The sequence below is a fragment of the Podarcis gaigeae genome, assembly GCF_964106915.1.
Source record: "Podarcis gaigeae genome assembly, chromosome: 1".
NCBI lineage: Eukaryota > Metazoa > Chordata > Lepidosauria > Squamata > Lacertidae > Podarcis > Podarcis gaigeae.
Window position 1 is genome coordinate 92,332,966 of NC_139678.1, and position 21,569 is coordinate 92,354,534.

General features: G+C 42.5%; 1 protein-coding gene across 6 annotated transcripts in view; it reads right to left on the reverse strand.

Moving 5' to 3' along the window:
- Positions 1-21,569, reverse strand: part of ADCY5 (adenylate cyclase 5) — a 182,070-nt gene that overhangs the window by 155,898 nt on the left and 4,603 nt on the right. The gene's annotated exons all lie outside the window — the stretch shown is intronic.

Here is a 21,569-nt window from a genome sequence, read left to right on the forward strand (position 1 = left end):
TGGTGGCACGGTGGCTTCAGGTTAAGAACAGCTTCAGGTTAAGAATGGACCTCCGTAACGAATTAAGTACGTAACCAGAGGTACCACTGTACCACCTTGCTACAGGATGTTACTATGCACACAGTATCAGCAGCTGTTTTGGGTTTTCAAAATACAGTGGTACCTTTGGTTACATATGTTTCAGGTTACAGACGGTTCAGGTTACAGACTCCGCTAACCCAGAAATAGTACCTTGGGTTAAGAACTTTGCTTCAGGATGAGAACAGAAATCGTGCTCCGGCGGCGTGGCAGCAGCAGGAGGCCCCATTAGCTAAAGTGGTGCTTCAGGTTAAGAACAGTTTCAGGTTAAGAACGGTCAGGGTTAAAATAGTTTGGGAGGAGAAAAACTTCAGCAGCAATTGCCTGTTTTCTCCTCTGGTATTTGCCCTCTTAAGGACATAATTGAATATCCTTGCTTTAAAGTTCTGTCAAAAAGGATGTTGGTTTTGAGTTTCAGCAGGCTTGAGATGATCTGACCTTATTGTTTGCAGTATGCCTGTACAGTGATCAAAATATTTTCCTCCAGCACAACCACAATTAAGAGACAAGAAAGGCTGCTACAAATTGTGGCATTAGCACAGTGAGATCATTTCTGTCAGAACTTTGAGGTATACATACCCTTCCGGGTTTAATCATTCATTATCCTTTCCCTAATTGAGGCCTTGACCCAGTTTGTGGCTTAGCTTGGGCCCTCTTGTGAATTCTAAATGGCAGTAGGCTGTGTGTCAGGAGATAACGCATTCGGGCTCTAACCCTCTGTCATACGAGTGATGAGAAAATTAAGTTCAGTAAATACAATCTGCATTATATTATGCATTCAGTTACTCTGAGTGAAGCAACCATTTCAGGATTGGGAGAGAGAATAGCACAGTAATGGGACATGGGAAGGAAACACAACATCATGCCACAGCCATTATCTCCTGTCTGTGTCCTTTAATTGAGCAGATTTAAATGACAAGGCTGTTCTGAATTCCCTCTTTTTACGAGGCTTCAGGCAGTTCCCATGTATTAGTGATTAATATCTGTCTCTAAAGATTATACTGTTGATACAGTTGTGTAACAGACACCTAGGCATTGTGAAAATAACTGCATCTCATTACACAACAGATGCATTGTGTAAAGGAGCAAGGCCCTATAAGAACCTGCCTCAGGGATTCCTTCATATTGGGCTTTATTGGGTCTTGCTTGGCTTTCCCAATACAGGCCTTTGGTTTGTCTGTACTTTCATTTACATGCTAAGTTCATGAGTTCATGAATTTTGTTATTCATGTGCAAATCACCTGGATATTCTCCTGCCACACTCACCACACAAAGGAAATACATCACTGAAAAGAGGAAAACACAGATTTGTAAAAAACTTGTATGAGCTAATTTATGCATATAGAAACGTATTAAGAAATAGTTGCTATAATTTACATAGAACAATTTCACTGTACTGCAATAGACTGTGATCAAGTGACCTGCAGGCCTGTTAATTGTACTGTCTAGGTGCTCACTGTTAATGCTGATTTTGCTTTGACAGCTTCCTTTGTTTGTTTCTTTTTTTTACAATCAAGCGGTATATAAATTTTACATAATAAATACCGTTCTGTTGCTAAAGTCAAATTATGTTTTCTATATCCTTGGATTACACAGAAAAAGTGGCCTTTAATATATCTGTTCTGCTTTGGGCTCTGCTGAAAACAGTTGCAGAATTCCTGATGCAAAGCAAAATATTTGGAGTTTATTATTTCCCCAGAAGATTGGGATGTAAGGGCTGAGCTGTCTGTCATTCAGAAGATTATGAACAGTAGGGTAGCCAGTCTGATCTTCTCATGAGGTGGTTCTAGCCAAAGGAAAAAGCAGTTCACTTAACTTTCAGTTACAGAATAAGACCAACTTTTGATTTTTCGAGAAAACATGTTTATGATGTGGTCAGGGACAACAGACACAATCTTCCCCACGTGACTAAATCTCTGCTTAGACCACTACACAGGTTAAATAGCAACTGCATTGTTAGCAATGATCAGAATCAGCCTAGGTGGGCAGCTTTGCAAGCTTTTTAAAGATACAGTGGTACCTCGGGTTAAGTACTTAATTCGTTCCGGAGGTCCGTTCTTAACCTGAAACTGTTCTTAACCTGAAGCACCACTTTAGCTAATGATAAAACTTTTGGTTCAACAATAATGTGTTGACATCTTATTCTTTTGTAGCTAGTCTACAATAGGACTGCTATTGCCTCGTTTTGATTTCTCAATGTGTAGAAAAATGTTTTCCATTTTCAGCAACGCTTAGCTCTCATTGCAAACACACCCACATTATTTTAATACTGTGCTTTTCAACACCATTCTTTGCCCTTCCCTTCCTTGCCCTTATTTGTCCTCGTCTCCCTTTAATCTAATTCGGTCTGGCAACTCACAGCAATTTGTCATCTCCCTTTAATCTGATTGGATGTGGGAACCCACAGGATTTTATCATCTCCCTTTAATCCGACTGGATGTGGGAACACACAGGATTGTCAATGCTAGCAGTGTACCTTACATGATTAGCATAATCATAAACAACATGACATAATTACTTTTTAAAATACCTGAGTTGCCAGAGTCAAATGGAACAAAGTGACACTATTGCAAGGAATAAAGCAGAAAACACAGGAAACCATCAAGAGAGAAAGAACACAGCCAGAAAAGAAGAGTCACTTACCCAGCTGTGCATTGGGGGGCAGATTTCAGGGTGGATGGTGTAAGTGAACAGGAAAAAAAGTGTCAGTTTTGCCAGCAGCTTGACAAGCAGACCCGCTGAAAGAGGTGGTTATTAAACCGCTTCTTAAAAAACCATCTTTAGATGCGGCCACGATGGCCAACTATCGCCCAGTCTCAAATCTTCCATTCTTGGGCAAGGTGATTGAGCGTGCGGTTGCCGAACAACTCCAGGCACGCCTGGAAGAAGCGGACCATTTGGATCTCTTCCAGTCGGGATTCAGGCCTCATCATGGGACTGAAACTGCCTTGGTTGCACTGGTTGATGATCTCCGGCGGGCTAGGGACAAAGGTGAGAGCTGTTTCCTAGTTCTGCTGGATCTCTCTGCGGCGTTTGATACCATCGACCATGACATCCTTCTGGACTGTCTGGAGGGGCTGGGAGCTGGGGGCACTGTCATACAGTGGTTCCGCTCCTTCCTCCTGGGCCGTGTTCAGAAAGTGGTGGTGGGAGATGAGTGTTCAGACCCCTGGGCTCTCACTTGTGGGGTGCCTCAGGGTTCTGTCCTCTCCCCCATGCTTTTCAACATTTACATGCAGCCGCTGGGAGAGATCATCAGGAGGTTTGGGCTGGGTGTTCATCAGTATGCGGATGATACCCAGCTCTACCTCTCTTTTAAATCAGAACCAGTGAGGGCGGTGAAGGTCCTGTGTGAGTGTCTGGAGGCGGTTGGAGGATGGATGGCGGCTAACAGATTGAGGTTGAATCCTGACAAGACAGAAGTACTGTTTTGGGGGACAGGAGGCGGGCAGGTGTGGAGGATTCCCTGGTCCTGAATGGGGTAACTGTGCCTCTGTAGGACCAGATGCGCAGCCTGGGAGTCATTTTGGACTCACAGCTTTCCATGGAGGCACAGGTCAAATCTGTGTCCAGGGCAGCTGTTTACCAGCTCCATCTGGTACGTAGGCTGAGACCCTATTGGCCTGAGGACTGTCTCGCCAGAGTGGTGCATGCTCTGGTTATCTCCCGCTTGGACTACTGCCATGCACTCTACATGGGGCTACCTTTGAAGGTGACTCGGAAACTACAACTAATCCAGAATGCAGCAGCTAGACTGGTGACTGGGGGCTGCCGCCGAGACCATATAACACCGGTCTTGAAAGACCTACATTGGCTCCCAGTACGTTTCCGAGCACAATTCAAAGTGTTGGTGCTGACCTTTAAAGCCCTAAACGGCCTCGGTTCAGTATATCTGAAGGAGCGTCTCCACCCCCATCATTCTGCCCGGACGCTGAGGTCCAGCGCCGAGGGCCTTTTGGAGGTACCCTCATTGCGAGAAGTAAAGCTACAGGGAACTAGGCAGAGGGCCTTCTCGGTAGTGGTGCCCGCCCTGTGGAACGCCCTTCCAGCAGATGTCAAAGCGATAAACAACTACCTGACATTCAGAAGACATCTTAAGGCAGCCCTGTTCAGGGAAGTTTTTAACGTGTGATATTTTACTGTATTTTTGGTTTCTATGGAAGCCGCCCAGAGTGGCTGGGGAGGCCCAGCCACATGGGCGGGGTATAAATAATAAATTATTATTATAAATTATTATAAGCAGAGAAGCAAGGGGCAGAACACAATATGGGCTGACTGGAAGAAGCTGTAACAAAGAGACACACTTCTAAATGCTGCGCTTATGGGGGGGGCTGGGCCCACTTACAATGTGAATGCTCTGCAATCCCTTCATCTAAGTTTAGGTTGTATGTATGTATAAATAAAGGGACATGGGTGGTGCTGTGGGTTAAACCACAGAGCCTAGGACTTGCCAATCAGAAGGTCAGCGGTTCGAATCCCCGCGACGGGGTGAGCTCCCGTTGCTCGATCCCTGCTCCTGCCAACCTAGCAGTTTGAAAACACGTCAAATTGCAAGTAGATAAATAGGTACTGCTCCAGCGGGAAGGTAAATGGCGTTTCCATACGCTGCTCTGGTTCGCCAGAAGCGGCTTAGTCATGCTGGCCACATGACCTGGAAGCTGTATGCCGGCTCCCTCGGCCAATAAAGCGAGATGAGCGCCGCAACCCCAGAGTCGGTCACGACTGGACCTAATGGTCAGGGGTCCCTTTACCTTTACGTATAAATAAACCATGTATCATAAAGACACCATAGCTTCTGTTGTGCCCCATTATCCCAGGACCAAGAGGTAAAAATTTGGCTTGGAGAAAAGCCAATCAGTCCCTCCTGTGATGGTTTAAATCATAAAGGGGCATTGCCTCTTGTAGTTTAAATTATCCTTTCTGGATAGGTGGGGGACTTGGTAGAAGCACATCTAAATGCAGGTCTGATCCAAGCCCAATTTTCCTACTTTAAAACCCAGGCTGAAGGGTGGCAAGCATTAAAGCCAGACAACTCCCTTAAGGCTAACTTCCAGCCTAGTCAGTTGAGACACTGCACTTGGCAGACCTCTCTTCTAAGGGAGCAAAATGGTAGCATGAGATGTGCATCCCTCAGCCACAACTACTTTGGGAGGAAGGTGGTGAGGATTGAACACGCCCCATCCATCCCAATACTGCAACTGCAAAGCCAAGATAGGGGGAGCTTTACCAAAGAAACTTGGCCCTTCCCTATTTGGACTCTTACCATATCCACAGAAAAAGGACTGACTTGTCAAATACAGGGAATTTTATTCCCAGATTTTAAAGAGTTGAGTTCTTTTTGTTGTTGTTTTCTTTAAGTGCAAATTTAATATCGCTGATGAGCAAAAAGATACCTAGCTAGAATTCAGGTAAGTAGGTGACTTTATAGAGGAAATTCTAAAAGGAGACCTTGCTTATGCCCTCAGTGGCCACGGAAACAATAAGCATGATCCAGTTTAACACAGATCTGGGAAAAAGTGCCAAAAGAGATTTCTTGGCCTTGTAGACAATGTTTCATTGTGTCTCATAGAATGTAGTTTTGTTAAAGGCCTTCACTGTGATCTGCAAGATGGCGTGTACACTCATGAGTATAGATGGACAATACTCACGTATTCCACTAAAGCTATCAACACAACATTAGCATTCAGTAACATGCAGCCCTCTGTAACTCATATCTTAAAATAGCTGCCTGTCCCCGAGAGGATTCCAGAGTTTGCCAACTTAAAAGAGGCAGAATCGGAGGAATACACAGTGGTACCAATCTTTTCTTAAGGGCACCAGTCAAATCTTAAGGTCACCACACCAGCTCTTTAGAGACTAGGTCAGAAACAAGTGTGACAAAATTAGAGCTTTAGATGACCCTGTAGAATTCTATGATTCTAAAACATACTTTTCCTGGATATCTAATCAAACCAGTGATCCAACCACAACTTTCCTGCCATTAGGTGAGCCCCACAATGTTTTCGTTTTAAATCACTTCAGCAAAACAGCCAGCTTCCTTGAGTAGCAGCAAAACAGATGGCAGCATCATATAAAGTGTTAGGTAAATTAAATTAGTATATTCAAAATAGCTCCTTCCTTTGAGACCCTCCTTCAATTATACTCATTTAGAGATAAGAAGAGACAGACATTAAGAAACCAGAATACACCTGGGTTGTTTGCACTTGCTTTACTAATTGCCAGACTGGGATAATAAATAGCTCTTAAGTGCACCACAAGAGAAACCTGGAATTACTGTTACCCTATGTAGAAAGTTGAACAAGTGTTGACAGTCCAGTCTCATGACACTGGCATTTCTAATTTTACCAAACAGTTCAGAATGCAGGTCTTGCTGGCTAAACTGTGCTGCAAAACACTGCTGTTCTGCAGACCAGCTAGAGAGAAATAAGGGAAGAGCAATAGCTCAGTGGCACAGCATACAGGGGTCAGCAAACTTTTTCAGCAGAGGGCCGGTCCACTGTCCCTCAAACCTTGTGGGGGGCAGACTATATTTTGGGAAAAAACCACGAACAAATTCCTATGCCCAACAAATAACCCAGAGATGCATTTTAAATAAAAGCACACATTCTACTTATGTAAAAACACCAAGCAGGCCCCACAAATAATCTAGAGATGCATTTTAAATAAAAGGACACATTCTACTCATGTAAAAACACACTGATTCCCGGACCGTCCGCAGGCCGGATTTAGAAGGCGATTGGGCCGGATCTGGCCCCTGGGCCTTAGTTTGCCTACCCATGGAATACACTTTGCATGGATTTTTCCATGCAAAGATTACAGGTTCAATCACCTGCATCTCCAGGTAGGGCAGGGGCAGACTCTAACCTAAAACCCGGGAGAGCCACTGCGAGGCAGTGTAGGTAATATTGCACTAGATCAGGGATGTCTAACCGGTCAATCACGATCGACAAGTCGATCTCCGGATGTCTGCTGTCAATCGCATGCTCCCTAAGCGACTGCTCTCCAATGCAATGCATTTAATGTCTGCACCCCTGGCATTTTCTCTCTTTATTTTTTGCAGCTGCAGCAGCAGCAGCAGCTGATACGGAAGCTCGCTAAATCGCAGTATCACAGTTTTCAGTGAGTGATTCCCCCCTCCCTTAATTATCATAACTAGTTCCCCCCCCAAAAAAAAGCTTAATAACTTTGGTTTTGCCCTCCCTTTCCCCCCTCCATGGGTAGATCACTGCCAGTGTTTTTATACTGGGAGTAGATCGCAGTCTCTTGGGAGTTGGACGTGCCTGCACTAGATGAAGCAATCGGTCAACTTGATTAAAAACTATATTTGATAGACAGAATGGATGCAAACAACCATTTATTAACTACCATAGTGCCTTGCCAAGGAGTGGCAATAAATTTAAGACTCCCCTACTTGCTTAGATTCCACTCTCCACCTGGCAAGATAATGCCAAGATATTGTCTAAAAAGAATCTCTTACACAAACTAAACCCAAATCTGTAACACCCATGCATGAGATGACCCCAAATCATAACTGATATTATTTATATACTCCTAATTATGCAATGATGTAAGTGTGGCATATCAACTTATGTTACAAGCATTTTCACACACTCACACCCAAATTGTGACTTCACAACAACCTTGTGAAATAGGGAAATAGTGCCTGAATCTGAATCTCCAAAACGTGTGTGACAGAGCAGAGTCGGTCTACAGTGAACAGATTCCCACTGTGGCAGCCTCACATTATGTTTACTAGAAAGTCAAGGTTGACGTTCAAGGGATTCTTCAGTCTTACATTACATTTATGAATTGGATCGTTTTACTTGTCCAGTTCAGCCACATCATTCTGGATAGATCAAAAGCCATATGAATAAGACAGCTTTAACTGTAAGCACACACACACTATGGTGATTTAAGATGTCTTTCTCAGAAAAAAATCAAAGCAACAACATTGTAAAATATATAGATACTAAAGCTAATAAAAAAGTTAAGTATTTTCAAATCTCATGTGGTCCAAGAGACCTCCACAGGCTCATGATCCATTTCAGGGCTCAATACAAGGTGCTGGTACTCACCTATGAAGGCTTACATGGTTTAGGAACAATATACCTCCAAGGACATCCTCTCCTGAATCAACCTACACATGGACCCAAGTCACCTGCCCATGACATCCTCCTCCTCCTATCTAACCTGGAGGGGGCAACCAGGGACTGGACATTTTTTATTGTGGGACTTGTTTGCATTGGTGAGCTTGTTTGGCACCTATGCAGTTATCCTTTTGGCACCAGGCAAAGTCCTTTTCCATTATTCCAGGCTTAAGCTTCTTGGTCCTGCTTTTAATTGTGGTCCCTGTCATTTTATTTTTTAGATGGTTATTTTATCTGGAAACTGATGTCAAAGGGCAGTACACAAATGTATCAGTCTGTAAACAAACATGTGCTTGAATCTCTTTGCACTTAAGTCAGCAGGATTTTAAAGTGCTGAGCTACAGCTGGATCAGTAAACAAGAGCTACCCATTAATATTCAGTGTTGATTAATATATTAAAAGGGAGTGCTACATAGAGCGGGAAGGCCAGAGTCTACCTTCCACACACAACAGCATCACTCTGGAAAAAAGATAATAACACAGAGGTGGACTTCCCCTTAAAAGCTGCTGCTCATTTAAACATGGAACTCATTATTGCTCTGTCTTCTCACAAAATCCCCAAACCCTGAGGCAAGCTTTGGGCACCTGGGGAGAAATAATGAAACAAGCCGTGTAATATCTCTGACTGCCTGGTTTTGACAGAAGGATTTAATTATAAGCCAGGCAGAGACTACAGGGTGTAAAGGTAGAAACACAAATTAAAGTTCTGACAAATCTAATGCCAGGTCAGAAAGAAGTGCACAGTACAATTATAATCAAGGGCATCTAACTAAATTCACTTTTGTAAACAAAAGAAACCTGACTGATTTTGGCGTATGTAATATAATTGCTAAATAAACAACATGGGATTGCTGCTCCAAAGCCATTCAGTAGTCAAACAGGCAGCAAACACCAGGCAAGAATGGCTTGTACTTTCAAGAAATGAGGATGCTAACCTATCCTGCACCAATTTATACCAACTGCATCTTGCCTCAACTTCAACACAGAGCCGCTCCTATCTGCTCCATCACAAGGAAACACCTCCCTTTAGCCATAACAGCAAAATGTTCAGGAGTAGCATGCCTTTGAATACCAGGCATTGTGGGAAGGTTGCAGAGAGTCTCACTAGACAAAGACACAGAAAAGGTATTTGAAACAATAAAATGGGTTTACAGTTTAAAAAACAGTTCCATAGCTCATGAGCTTCTCTGTAGTCTTCAGTTTCTGGGAGCGCCCAAGGGAAAGACATGCAATGTCAAGAGGCAGCATCATTGCCCAAAGATATTCTGAACCTGGAAACATGGCAAGAAGGATGTGGCAGGAAGGATGTTGAGGACCTTGTAGTGTCTTGGAGCCACTACAAGCTGGAAAAAGGGAAGTGGAACCCTCAGTCACCTTGTCTAAAATTAGGATAAAAGCTGCAGCCACCAAATTTTCCAAAAAAATTCCTCCCTTCCCTAATGGTGGTGCTCCCCCCCCCAACCATCACACAAATAACTAAGCAGATTTAGAAAAAGGAAAAAGAATAGTGGGGAGATGAAAGTGATAGGATAAAAACAACAGTGGAAGAGAGAGCAGTCTTTTCCTTCATTCCAGCAGCAGCTCCCTAGTCAAGAGGCCTGAGCTGCATCGTAGCCGAGAACAAAGTAGCCAGAGACAGATATGAGAAATTAATCACTCATCCGTAATTCACTCACTCCTCAGTAACTCAGCACTTCATCCTCTCTCTTTTCTAGTAGATCTCAGGGTTCTAAGTAAAAAAAAGTAGATCCTGCATTTGCAAGTGTGCCCATCCCTAGGTTAGATATAGCCACCTGAGATGTTTCTCTCGCTTGTTGAATTATTGTATGTACTCATATTCTGGTGTTGAATAATTATCCATCAAAGATCCCTAGTGCATCCTCTGTCTCCCCCTGCTCCCCACCCACAACTCAATTGAGGGAATGACTATTAAGCCAGCTGAAGTAGCCAAATACCTCTGTAGATGAAACCATTTTCTCAGTCCTGTAGACTCTCTTCAATATTTCTGAGAAGTGACTGGTTTCATGGAAGCATAGAGGCTACTTTGGTAGCAGGTTAACAACCTGCTGCTTGCATTATCTGAGAGATACAGCACTACCCAACACTTCAGTCATTTCTGCTTTCCAACTGAGCTATGCTTCTATTTGCTTTAGCAGCACTCTGTTTTATAAGGCAGCGATCTTAGACAAGCAATAGCACAACAGATTATACAACCTTTGAAATCTCTCCCTTTCCTCCCAGATTACAGTTCTTTATTTCTGAGTAGCTTGAAGGTGACAGGAGCCTGCTTTTTTTATATATAAAAAAAGTCTTGTCTTCTGGAGTGTTGCAAAAGCTGGATAATAGCCAATTCCATAGTTGTCATCCTGAGATGACAAAGCAAATAGCAATCTTGGAAATGCTTAATCAAAGGAAGAAAGCATGCATATGTAATACATACATGCATACATTATTCCAAAGACGAAGACAAGAAAGCTTATCTCACCTCTCCAGTGCTGGTTCTTTAGGTATGGCAGCTGAAAAAAACCTGTTACACAAAGTTCATGTAACATTGTCAGAGACTCTTCTCTATCGCTTCCTAGACATGACATCGCAGATAGAGAATACTAACAACAGGCAAGATGGACAAATCATTTGTCCAGCTGCCTTCATTGGGAACAGGATATTTGCTTTAAATAGGGAATGTTCATTTCCCCTCTTCAATTATCACTGTTTTTGTCTCTTCAATTCAGACTAATACACTTCAAATTTTACATTACAGAGCAGTTCAACACTTCTCTATGACTTCAGGCACTCTTGGAGGTTTCAAAAGTTTGTGGGGTGAGTCAAAGAATTCCCATTGTCTGTTGCAAAAAGAAAGAAGTCATGTGCCAACTAAAAACCATGGCAGACAGATCTGCAAGGGTGGCAAAAAATAAAATTAAAATTAAACGGAGGGGGAAATTACTTTAGTAAAAACTGCCTTGTTCCTTGAAGACAATATAGAATATTGTTACAAAAGTTGGGTGCCACCCCCACTCTCTGCGAGACTCCGTGGGGGTCCAGACATTCACCCATGGTCTGTATTCCTTTGGAGAATTGAGACACAGTGAAGAGTGTTGTAGCTTTAAAACAGTATGGTTTTTCCCCACCTTCAGTCTGAATGGAGGGAGTCCAGATCTTACAGCATGGTCATTTCAGTGGGGCTTGTCCCCCACAGCAGTGCAACCCTGGAGCAGTGGCGAAGCTACATGCTCTGGCACCGGGGGCGGAGGCGTGGCTGGCATGGCGTGCGTCCTGGGGGCGTGGCATGCCACCCGCAGGGTCGCGGTGCACTCTGCGGGGGCATGGTGCCTGGCACTGTGGAGGGTGCATGGCGCATGTCTGGGTGGCAGCTGCGATGGTACCCCCACCCTTATGGTGCCGGGGGCAGTGTGCTCCCCCGCCCCCCCATTACTCCGCCAGTGCCCTGGAGTCAATGACATCTCTCTCAGCCAGCCTTCCCAAGATGGATCCCATTCCTCCCCCCCTTTACTTCCCAACACACCTTGCTAAAGACTTTCTTTTCCTGACACTTCCAACCCACACCCCATCACCATGGCAGCCTCTATCTGCCCACACCCAGCCTCTCAGATGGGCCATCAATCCCTTTTGTCATGTTAATGCCTCTATCCCAGGTGAAGCCCTGGGCTTGGAAAGAAATCTTAGTCTAAACTTTTCCACTAACCTCCAGTCTTCCCATCAATGCTTAAAATAATCAAAATCCTACCAATTATTAATTTATAGGGTTCAGGGGTGTCCACTCCAAAATCTATAATTTTAACAATCACTGGTATTCGGAGCAGAGCATTAGCTGATATTAATGCACAGGAGTTTGACCAAACTGTGGGAGGCAGTGGAAGACAGGAGTGCCTGGCGTGCTCTGGTTCATGGGGTCACGAAGAGTCGGACACGACTAAACGACTAAACAACAACAACAACAATGCACAGGAGAATCCTAGGGGAAAACTATGACAAGATACTCAGGACCCAGATTGCAAGAATTTTAATTTCCCCCCTTCTCCAATGTTTGAACTACAACTCCCATCAGGCCCAACCAGCAGGGCCAAAATGGCCATGGATGATGGTGTTTTAGACCAACAACAGCCAAAGGGCCACAGATTCCCATTCCTGCTTTAAGGGAAAAACCCACACCTTAAAAGTTGAGTCTGGGAAGAAAATGGTAACCAATAAAGACACTTTAAGCTGATCATATACTGCCTATTGAAACTTCTACCCAACAATAGATGGGCATGGCATTTTGGATCAGTTAATGTTTCTGGGATTTATTCAGTGGGTAGATTATTGCTTAAATACTGATTTAAGGGGTTCATTAGATTACTGTAAGGTAAGATCTGTCCAAAAATAAAAGCTAAAATAATAGCAAATACTATTTTGGAAAAACCACCAAAGAGAACTAGTAATTTCTGCAATACAGCGCACTGTACAAGCACTGAACTTTTGACTAGTTACTCCAAAACAAACAAAGACAGTGTCACAGGCTGTTTTATTACTACTTCCTCTGAATTACAGCAATAACCTGAAAGACACACAGTTTACATTAATCTTAAAATGAAAAATAAATGCTCATACGTATTATCAGCACTCAATTCTGTGGAGCTTGTGACATATTGCATTTATTTATATATTTTACCTGCCTTCACTTGAAACGTCAGGGTGGATTACATCATATATTTATAAATAAATAAATTCCCTGCAAAAAGGCTCCCATACTGGCTTTCATAGTGTCATTTAAAAGAAGGCAGCTCTTGCCCATATCTTACAGTTAACAACAAAAACAAAAAAGCCCCACAACATGCAAAGGAAAGGGAATTGGGGGGGGGGAGAGGGGGATCAAACTCAGGCATCAATTCTTAAACCGTAATAAACAACCCCACCCATAACTCCTAAACAATATCCATGCACCAGCATTAATCAGCCATTCAACATAAAGAGTTCTCTGTAGACCTGTACACTGCCTTCCCATGTGCATTTTAACGTTTTGCAGAGGATGACGTCTAAAAAGAAGTCTAGAAAAAGATGTGAACCTGCCAGCATGAGTTGTTCTCTTTCCTCCTATAGGGAAAAGATTTGATCTGAATGTTATTATAAACTGACCATGCATGAAGGGGCAGATGAAGAGTACAGTAACGGCTTCCTAGATTTTTGGACCTATTTTACAAATAACGTTTGGGAGAGCCCACATTTTTGCTCTCCTGATCTTTCATACAACCATTAGCTGACACTGGATTTCCTCTATGGTTATTTTACTCCCTGTCCCACCAGCACCTTCCCTGAAGTGCAGGGTGGTCCAGCCCTACATACCAAAAGAACTGCAAGAGCCTGCTAAGCAAGGCACAGGGAAGCAGGCCTGAGACTCTGGAAGGTCCTAGAACCCTCTCACCTCCTCCTCAAAGCTGGGAAAGTGCTAACTAGATTTTGGAAGGACACTGTGAGAGTCCTCAAACCCAGCACTTTGCTTAGTTGGCTTTGGAAAGGCAGCACAAGGGCTGGCGGGGGGAGCACCAAGTGTTTCTGAAGGCCACGGAAAGAGGCCTCGAGGGCTGCATGTGGCTCTTGGGTCACATGTTCTATTATCGTGGCTTAGCGTTTTTGGAAGATGGAGAGTGGGTCTGTGCTTTTTGCATTTCATCAGGCAAGCTTGTCTGCTTCCAGGAGAGGCCTTTAATAGGCTACAAATAGGCTCACATAGCAAGAATATAAGAAAAATGTAGCCTATCTTTTTATGTCTTCCAAACGTCATGGACAAGCCATGACAATTCTGACACCTTGGGTTAATATTTTACAAATTTACAATTTAAACTCATTACTCACCAAAGATCCCAAGTCTCTCTCAACGTAAAGGGAATATATACACTCCTCAAATAACTTTTCCTATCTTGTTTCAATATGCTTTTCTGCCTCTATAATCTAGTGCAGGGATGTCCAACAGGTTTTGGTAGATTGCGGTCTATCGCTGGCTCCCTTTCCTTAGAGGTGTTAAAATAGAATCCTATCCTGCCCTGCCCCCTTGCCCCGTGCTCCATTGCTGCATGATCTGCAGAACAGAAGGAGTTTTTGCAGTGAAGCTGATTGTTTCATCAGTGACAATTAGGTGAGCGACTTTTCCCCTTTCTGCCTAAAAAAGCTCAACAACTTTGTCTCAACCCCCCCCAAAAAAGGGGGGTAGATCACTGCCAGCTTTTTATTTTGTGAGTAGATCGCTGTCTCATAGGAGTTGGCCATCCCTGATGTAGTGAAACATTCTCATTGTTCTTGCTCATAAATTAGCTGGACTGCAGGGAAGGTGTTAAAATGATGTTTGCTTTCTTATATTTCACTTTTTGTCTGTGATCTACCTTAAGCAGCTAATAGCTATAGCCTCAATGTAGTAATTTCATCTGTTGTATTATAATCATTTTAATCTAATGCATTGTTTATTTGAATCATACTTTCACTGTTTTAAATAGGTATCTACAATATTTCACCACTTGTCCATTATATTTAGAGGGTACTCTCATTTTCCTACTCATATTGAAATACTGCCCCTCAATGAGGCCAAACTTAAGATTCACAAAATGTTTAGAGGAATGAGTACCCCTATGTCCCCCCAGGAAAAAACCACACTGTATTTAAGAAATGTTAAGCTCTCTTAGTTGTGGCTCTGGCTTTTGGTCACTGTCCATATTCCCAATGCAGCAAATTAATACAGACTGAATAAAAAAAAAAGATTTTTCACAATGCATTGTGGAGAGCCAGGGTCTGAATCATTCCCTTCAGGTTCTGCAGCTGCAGTCAGCAAAAGTAGGGCATCTGTAATGCCCTGGGGAATTGCCGTATATAACTGATGGGCTGCATTTGGCTTGGTGGGTCACAAATAGCACACAAGTGCCTATATGGAAAATATGAAGTCTTGCATTTTTTAAGATTATAAAAAAATGAACTATCACTTACTTAAAAAGGGAATCTGTGCAGTTTTAAAAATCTGTCCTTTTTTAAAAAAGGCTTAATTCTTTGACCATTAGCTGAATGATTCTATAGAATCTTATAATATGCCACTTCTCAATGGATTAACTTGTTCATATACATGCAGAGGCTTATGGCACATTCACACATGTCACCACTTGATGCTGCAGCCATTAAGTGACCAACATTCATACGCAAACACTTTGCAGATGCAGATACAAGACATGACACCACAGAAGACAAGCAGTCCTGTCTCTTGCCTAGATTCTCATGAACTTGATAACACAGACCAGTTTTAGCACATCATCAGTACTGCAACCAAGAAGTCCAACTGTTTGATAACTGGTCTAGTCTACAACGTTCAAATAAAATCTCCTGCGTTAATTGCATGCCAAGCACAGTTAATGGCAGGCACTCAAGAAACCGTTGCTGAACTGACCAAGGCAAGAGGGGGAAAAAACATTCCAGAACTGTTCCAGCTTTATAAAAAGACCCAGACAAGCTACAAACCATAACAAGTTTAAAGTCACTCCCAATTTACAGAGTAAAATAAGAAGGCAAATTTTACTTGTTAGCTTAACTCATTTAAGCAATGCCCTGATGACCGAAGTGCATATTCCCCAAACAGTTGTACAGTGGTACCTCAGGTTACAGATGCTTCAGGTTACAGACGTTTCAGGTTACAGACTCCGCTAGCCCAGAAATAGTACCTCAGGTTAAGAACTTTGCTTCAGGATGAGAACAGAAATTGTGCTTTGGCGGCGCGGCGGCAGCGGGAGGCCCCATTAGCTAAAGTGGTGCTTCAGGTTAAGAACAGTTTCAGGTTAAGAACGGACCTCTGGAACGAATTAAGTACTTAACCCGAGGTACCACTGTATTGCTTCCCTTCGCCCTTGGTACTCTTATCCCAGCTACAATTTTCTCTATTACTGCTTGAAGAGCTAACTAAACCTAATACAGGTTCAAGAAAAAATAGCCTTGTTTGTGATGCAGCAATAAACCAATGATTAAAGTTTACAGTAAATTGCTAATAAATAATAGACAATAACTTTCTTGCAACTGAAGTCTGAAAGCTACAATAGCTTATTTTTTACTGCTACTACATTTATTTGTTATTCCCATGGAACTAAAAAAACTAGGCACCATGCAAAACATTTTAAAAGGTAACCTCAATCCACAGGCTAACAGTTCAATGCAGAAATGGTAAGAAATTGGAAAAATAAGATGTAAAAATGAGAAAAACAAAGAGATCATAACAGATACGACTTATGTTTCACTTACCTATGCAAAACAACAACAACCAGTACCCGTCAAGAGTGTCCATTTGGACAATGAAGCTCACATGTTTTTGTATTTGCATGCAAAGCTAAACCAAAGTTTCCTGTGATATGCAGGAATCATTAGGCTTGTGTGTTGCCCATCCCACACAGCTATAAAAAAGAGATCAGAAACATATACTTCCATTCTCAATTAACTGTGATTTGGAATTATGTATGAATACAGATAAACTGTAACCAATCTAAACTGTAGATAAACCAAACAAGCCAAATTTGTGCCGTGGTTAATAATCATGAATTGTTCAGATAAGGCATAGTTAAAACACGAACTGTAGCTCATGGTCTGAACAAAGTGACAAACGGCAATTATTTGAAAATGGAAATGGCTATGCTGGAGGAGGAGGAAGGGCACAAGCTCACATGCGTAATATTTAACTATGATTTACTGTAACATCTGAACTAATGTCACCCATTCTAGATGTGCCAAATCTTTTTCAGTGTCAGATTCTGGGATGACCTAGAATGCATTTTACCGTTGCTACGCATCTGGCAGTTGATCAAAAGGTTGGTGGTTTGTGTCCACTCAGGTATGGCAGTAGGCAGTAATCCTGCATTGCAGGAAGTTGGACTAGATGACAGCTGGGGTCCCTCCCAACTCTTTGGTTCTATGATCTGTGCCCTAAGTCATCAAATTCAAAGAGCACAAGCTATTCTGTAGTGAGCTTGCAGAAACGAGCTCATTTTATGCGATGGTGAGAATGACATTCATAAGACTTTTGTATCTATAATTGCCCTTTATAAACAGAATTTTAAGATATCATTTATCCATTCAGATATAGAATGATGTTCCCTTTTAAAGACTTGGCAAGTGAACAATGCTTCAGTGTCTCAATTAATTTGGGTCAGTTTTCAGTGAGCATGTTCGCTTGGTGGGGGGGCGGGGGAAGGCTGGGTTCAAAGGACAATATCATTACCAAGTATTTAAAGAATTAACTTAGCAAAATGCTAACAGAGAGTGAAAGACATGCTAACTGCAAAGGTTAATCAACAGTTGTGAAATAATGAAATTAATATGTTCTAAAGCACAGGTGGCTAACCTCTCTCAGGGCTCCATTAAAGACTGGCTATTCCTCCACAGATCACATGACAAAAACGTGCATACACTCATGGAGGCACACATTCCACAGATAGGGGACAGATAAACACTTTGCATACAGAGACACAGAGACATTGCTGGGGATAGCAGAGAGACACAGCAGAGACACTGTCCTGGGGGAAGAAAACCCAGGTTGCACAACTACAATTTTTGTTTTAACCTATAAAAAAGTTTAGAAGACAAAGATCAGCTATTAAATGTGGTTGTGGGTTTCACTACCAAGCAAGGGATCACAATGAAGAATATGTGTAGACCACCAGATAGAAGGAAGCCCTCATTCCTATCTGATAAAACCACGATCCAATTAAAAGGACAGGCTGCTTGCTTCCTGCAGAAGGATAATCTTGGCTTCTCTGTATTTAACCAGAGACAAATAGGTGATTAACTGAGAATATTCAGATGGTCTGCTGAATGCCAACTCTAGAGCTTTTCTTGCCACAGTTAATAGTAGGCAGTAAATTAAGTTCAGTTCAACATTTCTAAAATAAGGCACACCATGACACTTCTATTTCTGTTACATAGCATCACAGACTGTTCCCCCCTCCCCGACACACATCTTTTAAAGACAGGAACTTCAATTCTGGCATGCAGATTGCCAATACAGTGCCTAAGGGCACCCGTGTGCTCACCGGTACTTCTTAAGACACTCACAAAAGTCCTAAGTAATTATTGGTTCAAAATGCCACAAGAAATACTTTTCTGCTCAGTTCCTGTTTGCACTACCTCAGCCTCTTCTGCATTGAATATGCCCCCTTAAACATACCACATTTTATTGGGTGCCAGGATATTGGATGGCCCATCTTGCCATCCATTCTGAACAGCGGATAGGTGCAAAGAGTTTTTCTCTGTGAGAAGGTGTAACAGTGGCAATATAGATATCCCCACCCCCACCCTCCCAATGCATAAATGGGGCAACAGATGCTCACAGCATACTTTGTCTTTTTCTGCTCTTTTAGGTGTGGCAGTCATTTCGTATTATGCCATTTTAGGACTGGCACCCATTGCACTCTCTCAAAAGTCCACATGTGCCCTCTAGCCCAAAAACGTTGGCAACCTCTGGCCTACAGCATAAAAAGACAATTCAAGTGAGACAAAAATCAGATTTTTGATTCCTAATCAGCAAAAATAGACAGGCAGTAGGAAGTGTCCATGAACCATGGCTGTGTTACTATTAAGGCTATTCTGCAACACTACAATCCAATTAGATCTTACTCAACAAGTAGCACCTTGATGAGATGGTTATCTGGAGTGTCAGTTGATGTTTCACTGGAAAGAACAGGCAGCTTCACTCTTTCCCAAAACAGAGACAAGCTTTCTTGGAGGGAGTTGTATGTGTGAATGATGTACCACTTACAGATTGCATGTGGCACATGTGAACTCACATGCATGCTTCCATCCATTCACGAAGGGACAAGCAGGCTATTATTACACCCATAGTAAAGCTACTCAGCATACTATTGGATCAAATATGTTTAATTAATGCAAGCCTGTAGGGTGAAGAGACACCACATGTAGCTTGTTCTCAGACTTCAAGGTCAGAGAGCGTTAAAATAGAGTATTGTTGTGACACAGCTGTTGTTAAAAGGTCTAAACAGCTGGGAGCCTAGCTTGGATCAGAGAATAATTATAAAACAAAGACACATGATGGTGCAGCTGTTTGAAAACTATGTTATCAGGACTCTGCTGGAAAAGAAAAAGGGCTAGAATAAGAACACAATGGGCGGGGAAGAAGCAAAATGGGCGGGGAAGAAGCATACAGTTGCTATGACTCTCTAACTACACCTTATTCTAGGTCACCAACAACTAATATTAGGTTAATGTGAATTCCTATATCGCACAAAAAAGCATATGGCCCTAACACAGAAACTTATATGCAAGCAAGTAGTGCCTTCATATTTTGCTTTTACCCTGGAACAGAGTGATGTGTGTGGTGCATTTTAATTTTCAGTGAACTATATATTGGCACCATCCTTCAAGATGCATGCCTAGATACTTCAGCGCTGCACCAAAAATAATCTTGCCATAAAAAGAACTAACAGTACAAGAGCCTGTTAAGCTCTGAATCTGCCTCATACACATTAACATGGAATACAATCCAGTCATATTCAAAAATAGACCCATAGAAATTAATGACCGTGACTGACTTAGGACCATTAATGTAAATGGGGTTGGTTACCACCCATTGTATTCCAGTAAAATTCTGTGGAGCAGCAAACGGTGAGAAGATAGAAAAAGATGAAATGTTTAGTGCTGCCGCTGAGCTTTCACCTAAAGTGAACTTTGACGTGAACCTGGAGATTCTTCCTGAAATAAAAACATGCAAGGAATTTTGAAGAAAGAAAAAAAGAGTTATGATAAAGACTAATGAATCTTGTCAGAGAATCCCTCCTTATATTTATGATATTACAATGACACACTAGATTATTGGGGACATGGTAGATTTAGATAATAAAGCAAGTGAAGAATAAAATGCTTGATGCAAATGTTTCTAACTTTAGAGGTCTTTGTAACTGTTGTGTAATCAGAGGATTTTAAAAGAAGGGGCACACATACCTACCTGTTCTAGATATAACCATTTATTCAAATAAAGCCACAGCTATTAGCCGCTCACAGTGCAATCCTATGCATGTCTTCCCATTGATTTCAACGGGCCTTACCGTGTGAAAAGGATTGCAGCATCAGCCATTAGTTTCACTACTGATCAATAGCAATATAACCCCTCAACAAGCAACTTATCGATAAGGATTTCATTAGGAAAGAATGAAATGAAGAACAAAAATAGCAGCAGCTGAAAGGCATGAAAATAATTTGATTTACTTGGCTTTTATCCATCTCCACGCTTTTTAAAATCCACAAACCAGAAAGAAAACGAAAGGAAATGTATGCATCAGTGGGGCAGTGTCAAAGAAAAATTAGATTTCCATGGTAACAAGCTACAGCCTAGGTAACAAAAATGCCTGCTAACAGTTGTGAGGCAGTTGCCGATATGGATTTTTTAGTATCAGATGGCTCTAAATATAAGCTCTTGCCTACAGCCTTAATGCACAATAGATATCGTTACAAACCTTTTTTGTGTGTGGAAAAAATCGACTTAGATTTGAAGACCTGTTCCATAGCATGAACCTGGCTAATAAAAAGTTCACTAAATTATAGCACAGATGGCTCACATTTTCATAGTTAGAAGCTGCAGGTTATTGCTGGCTAGCAGCACTTATTTTTGACACAGCAAGTTTCAAGCATTTCACATACTTCACATACATTGGGCAGGTTCACAGGTAACATCAAAATGTAGTATGTCATTTAAAAGGTCAGTTTTGGCTTACACAGTCCCTTGTCCCTTCTCTTTATGCAGTGGCACAGCAACCCCAGTTGGGGAGCCGCCACCATTTTTGAGCTTTTTTTGGAATAAATCACCAAAACTTCCATACCTGATGTTTTGAGGGACGGGCAGTGGCTTTGCTCCCCTGCAATGCCTGAGACACCCACCAAAGGCCATGTCTCCCTACAGCCCCACCCCCATGCTGCCCAGCGATCCCCCGAGCCCCTCCTTTCCTTCACTACTCCTTTATTCATTTAGATAAACTTATTTTCCTCCTATTCAGAACAGTTTGCCATTACATCCATCAGACTATGATTTCTTACTCTGGTTCAGAAGGTCACCATAGTTTACCACTTTATATGTTAGTGCGAGGGACGCGGGTGGCGCTGTGGGTAAAACCTCAGCGCCTAGGACTTGCCGATCGCATGGTCGGCGGTTCGAATCCCCGCGGCGGGGTGCGCTCCCGTCGTTCGGTCCCAGAGCCTGCCAACCTAGCAGTTCGAAAGCACCCCCGGGTGCAAGTAGATAAATAGGGACCGCTTACCAGCGGGAAGGTAAACGGCGTTTCCGTGTGCTGCGCTGTCTCGCCAGATGCAGCTTGTCATGCT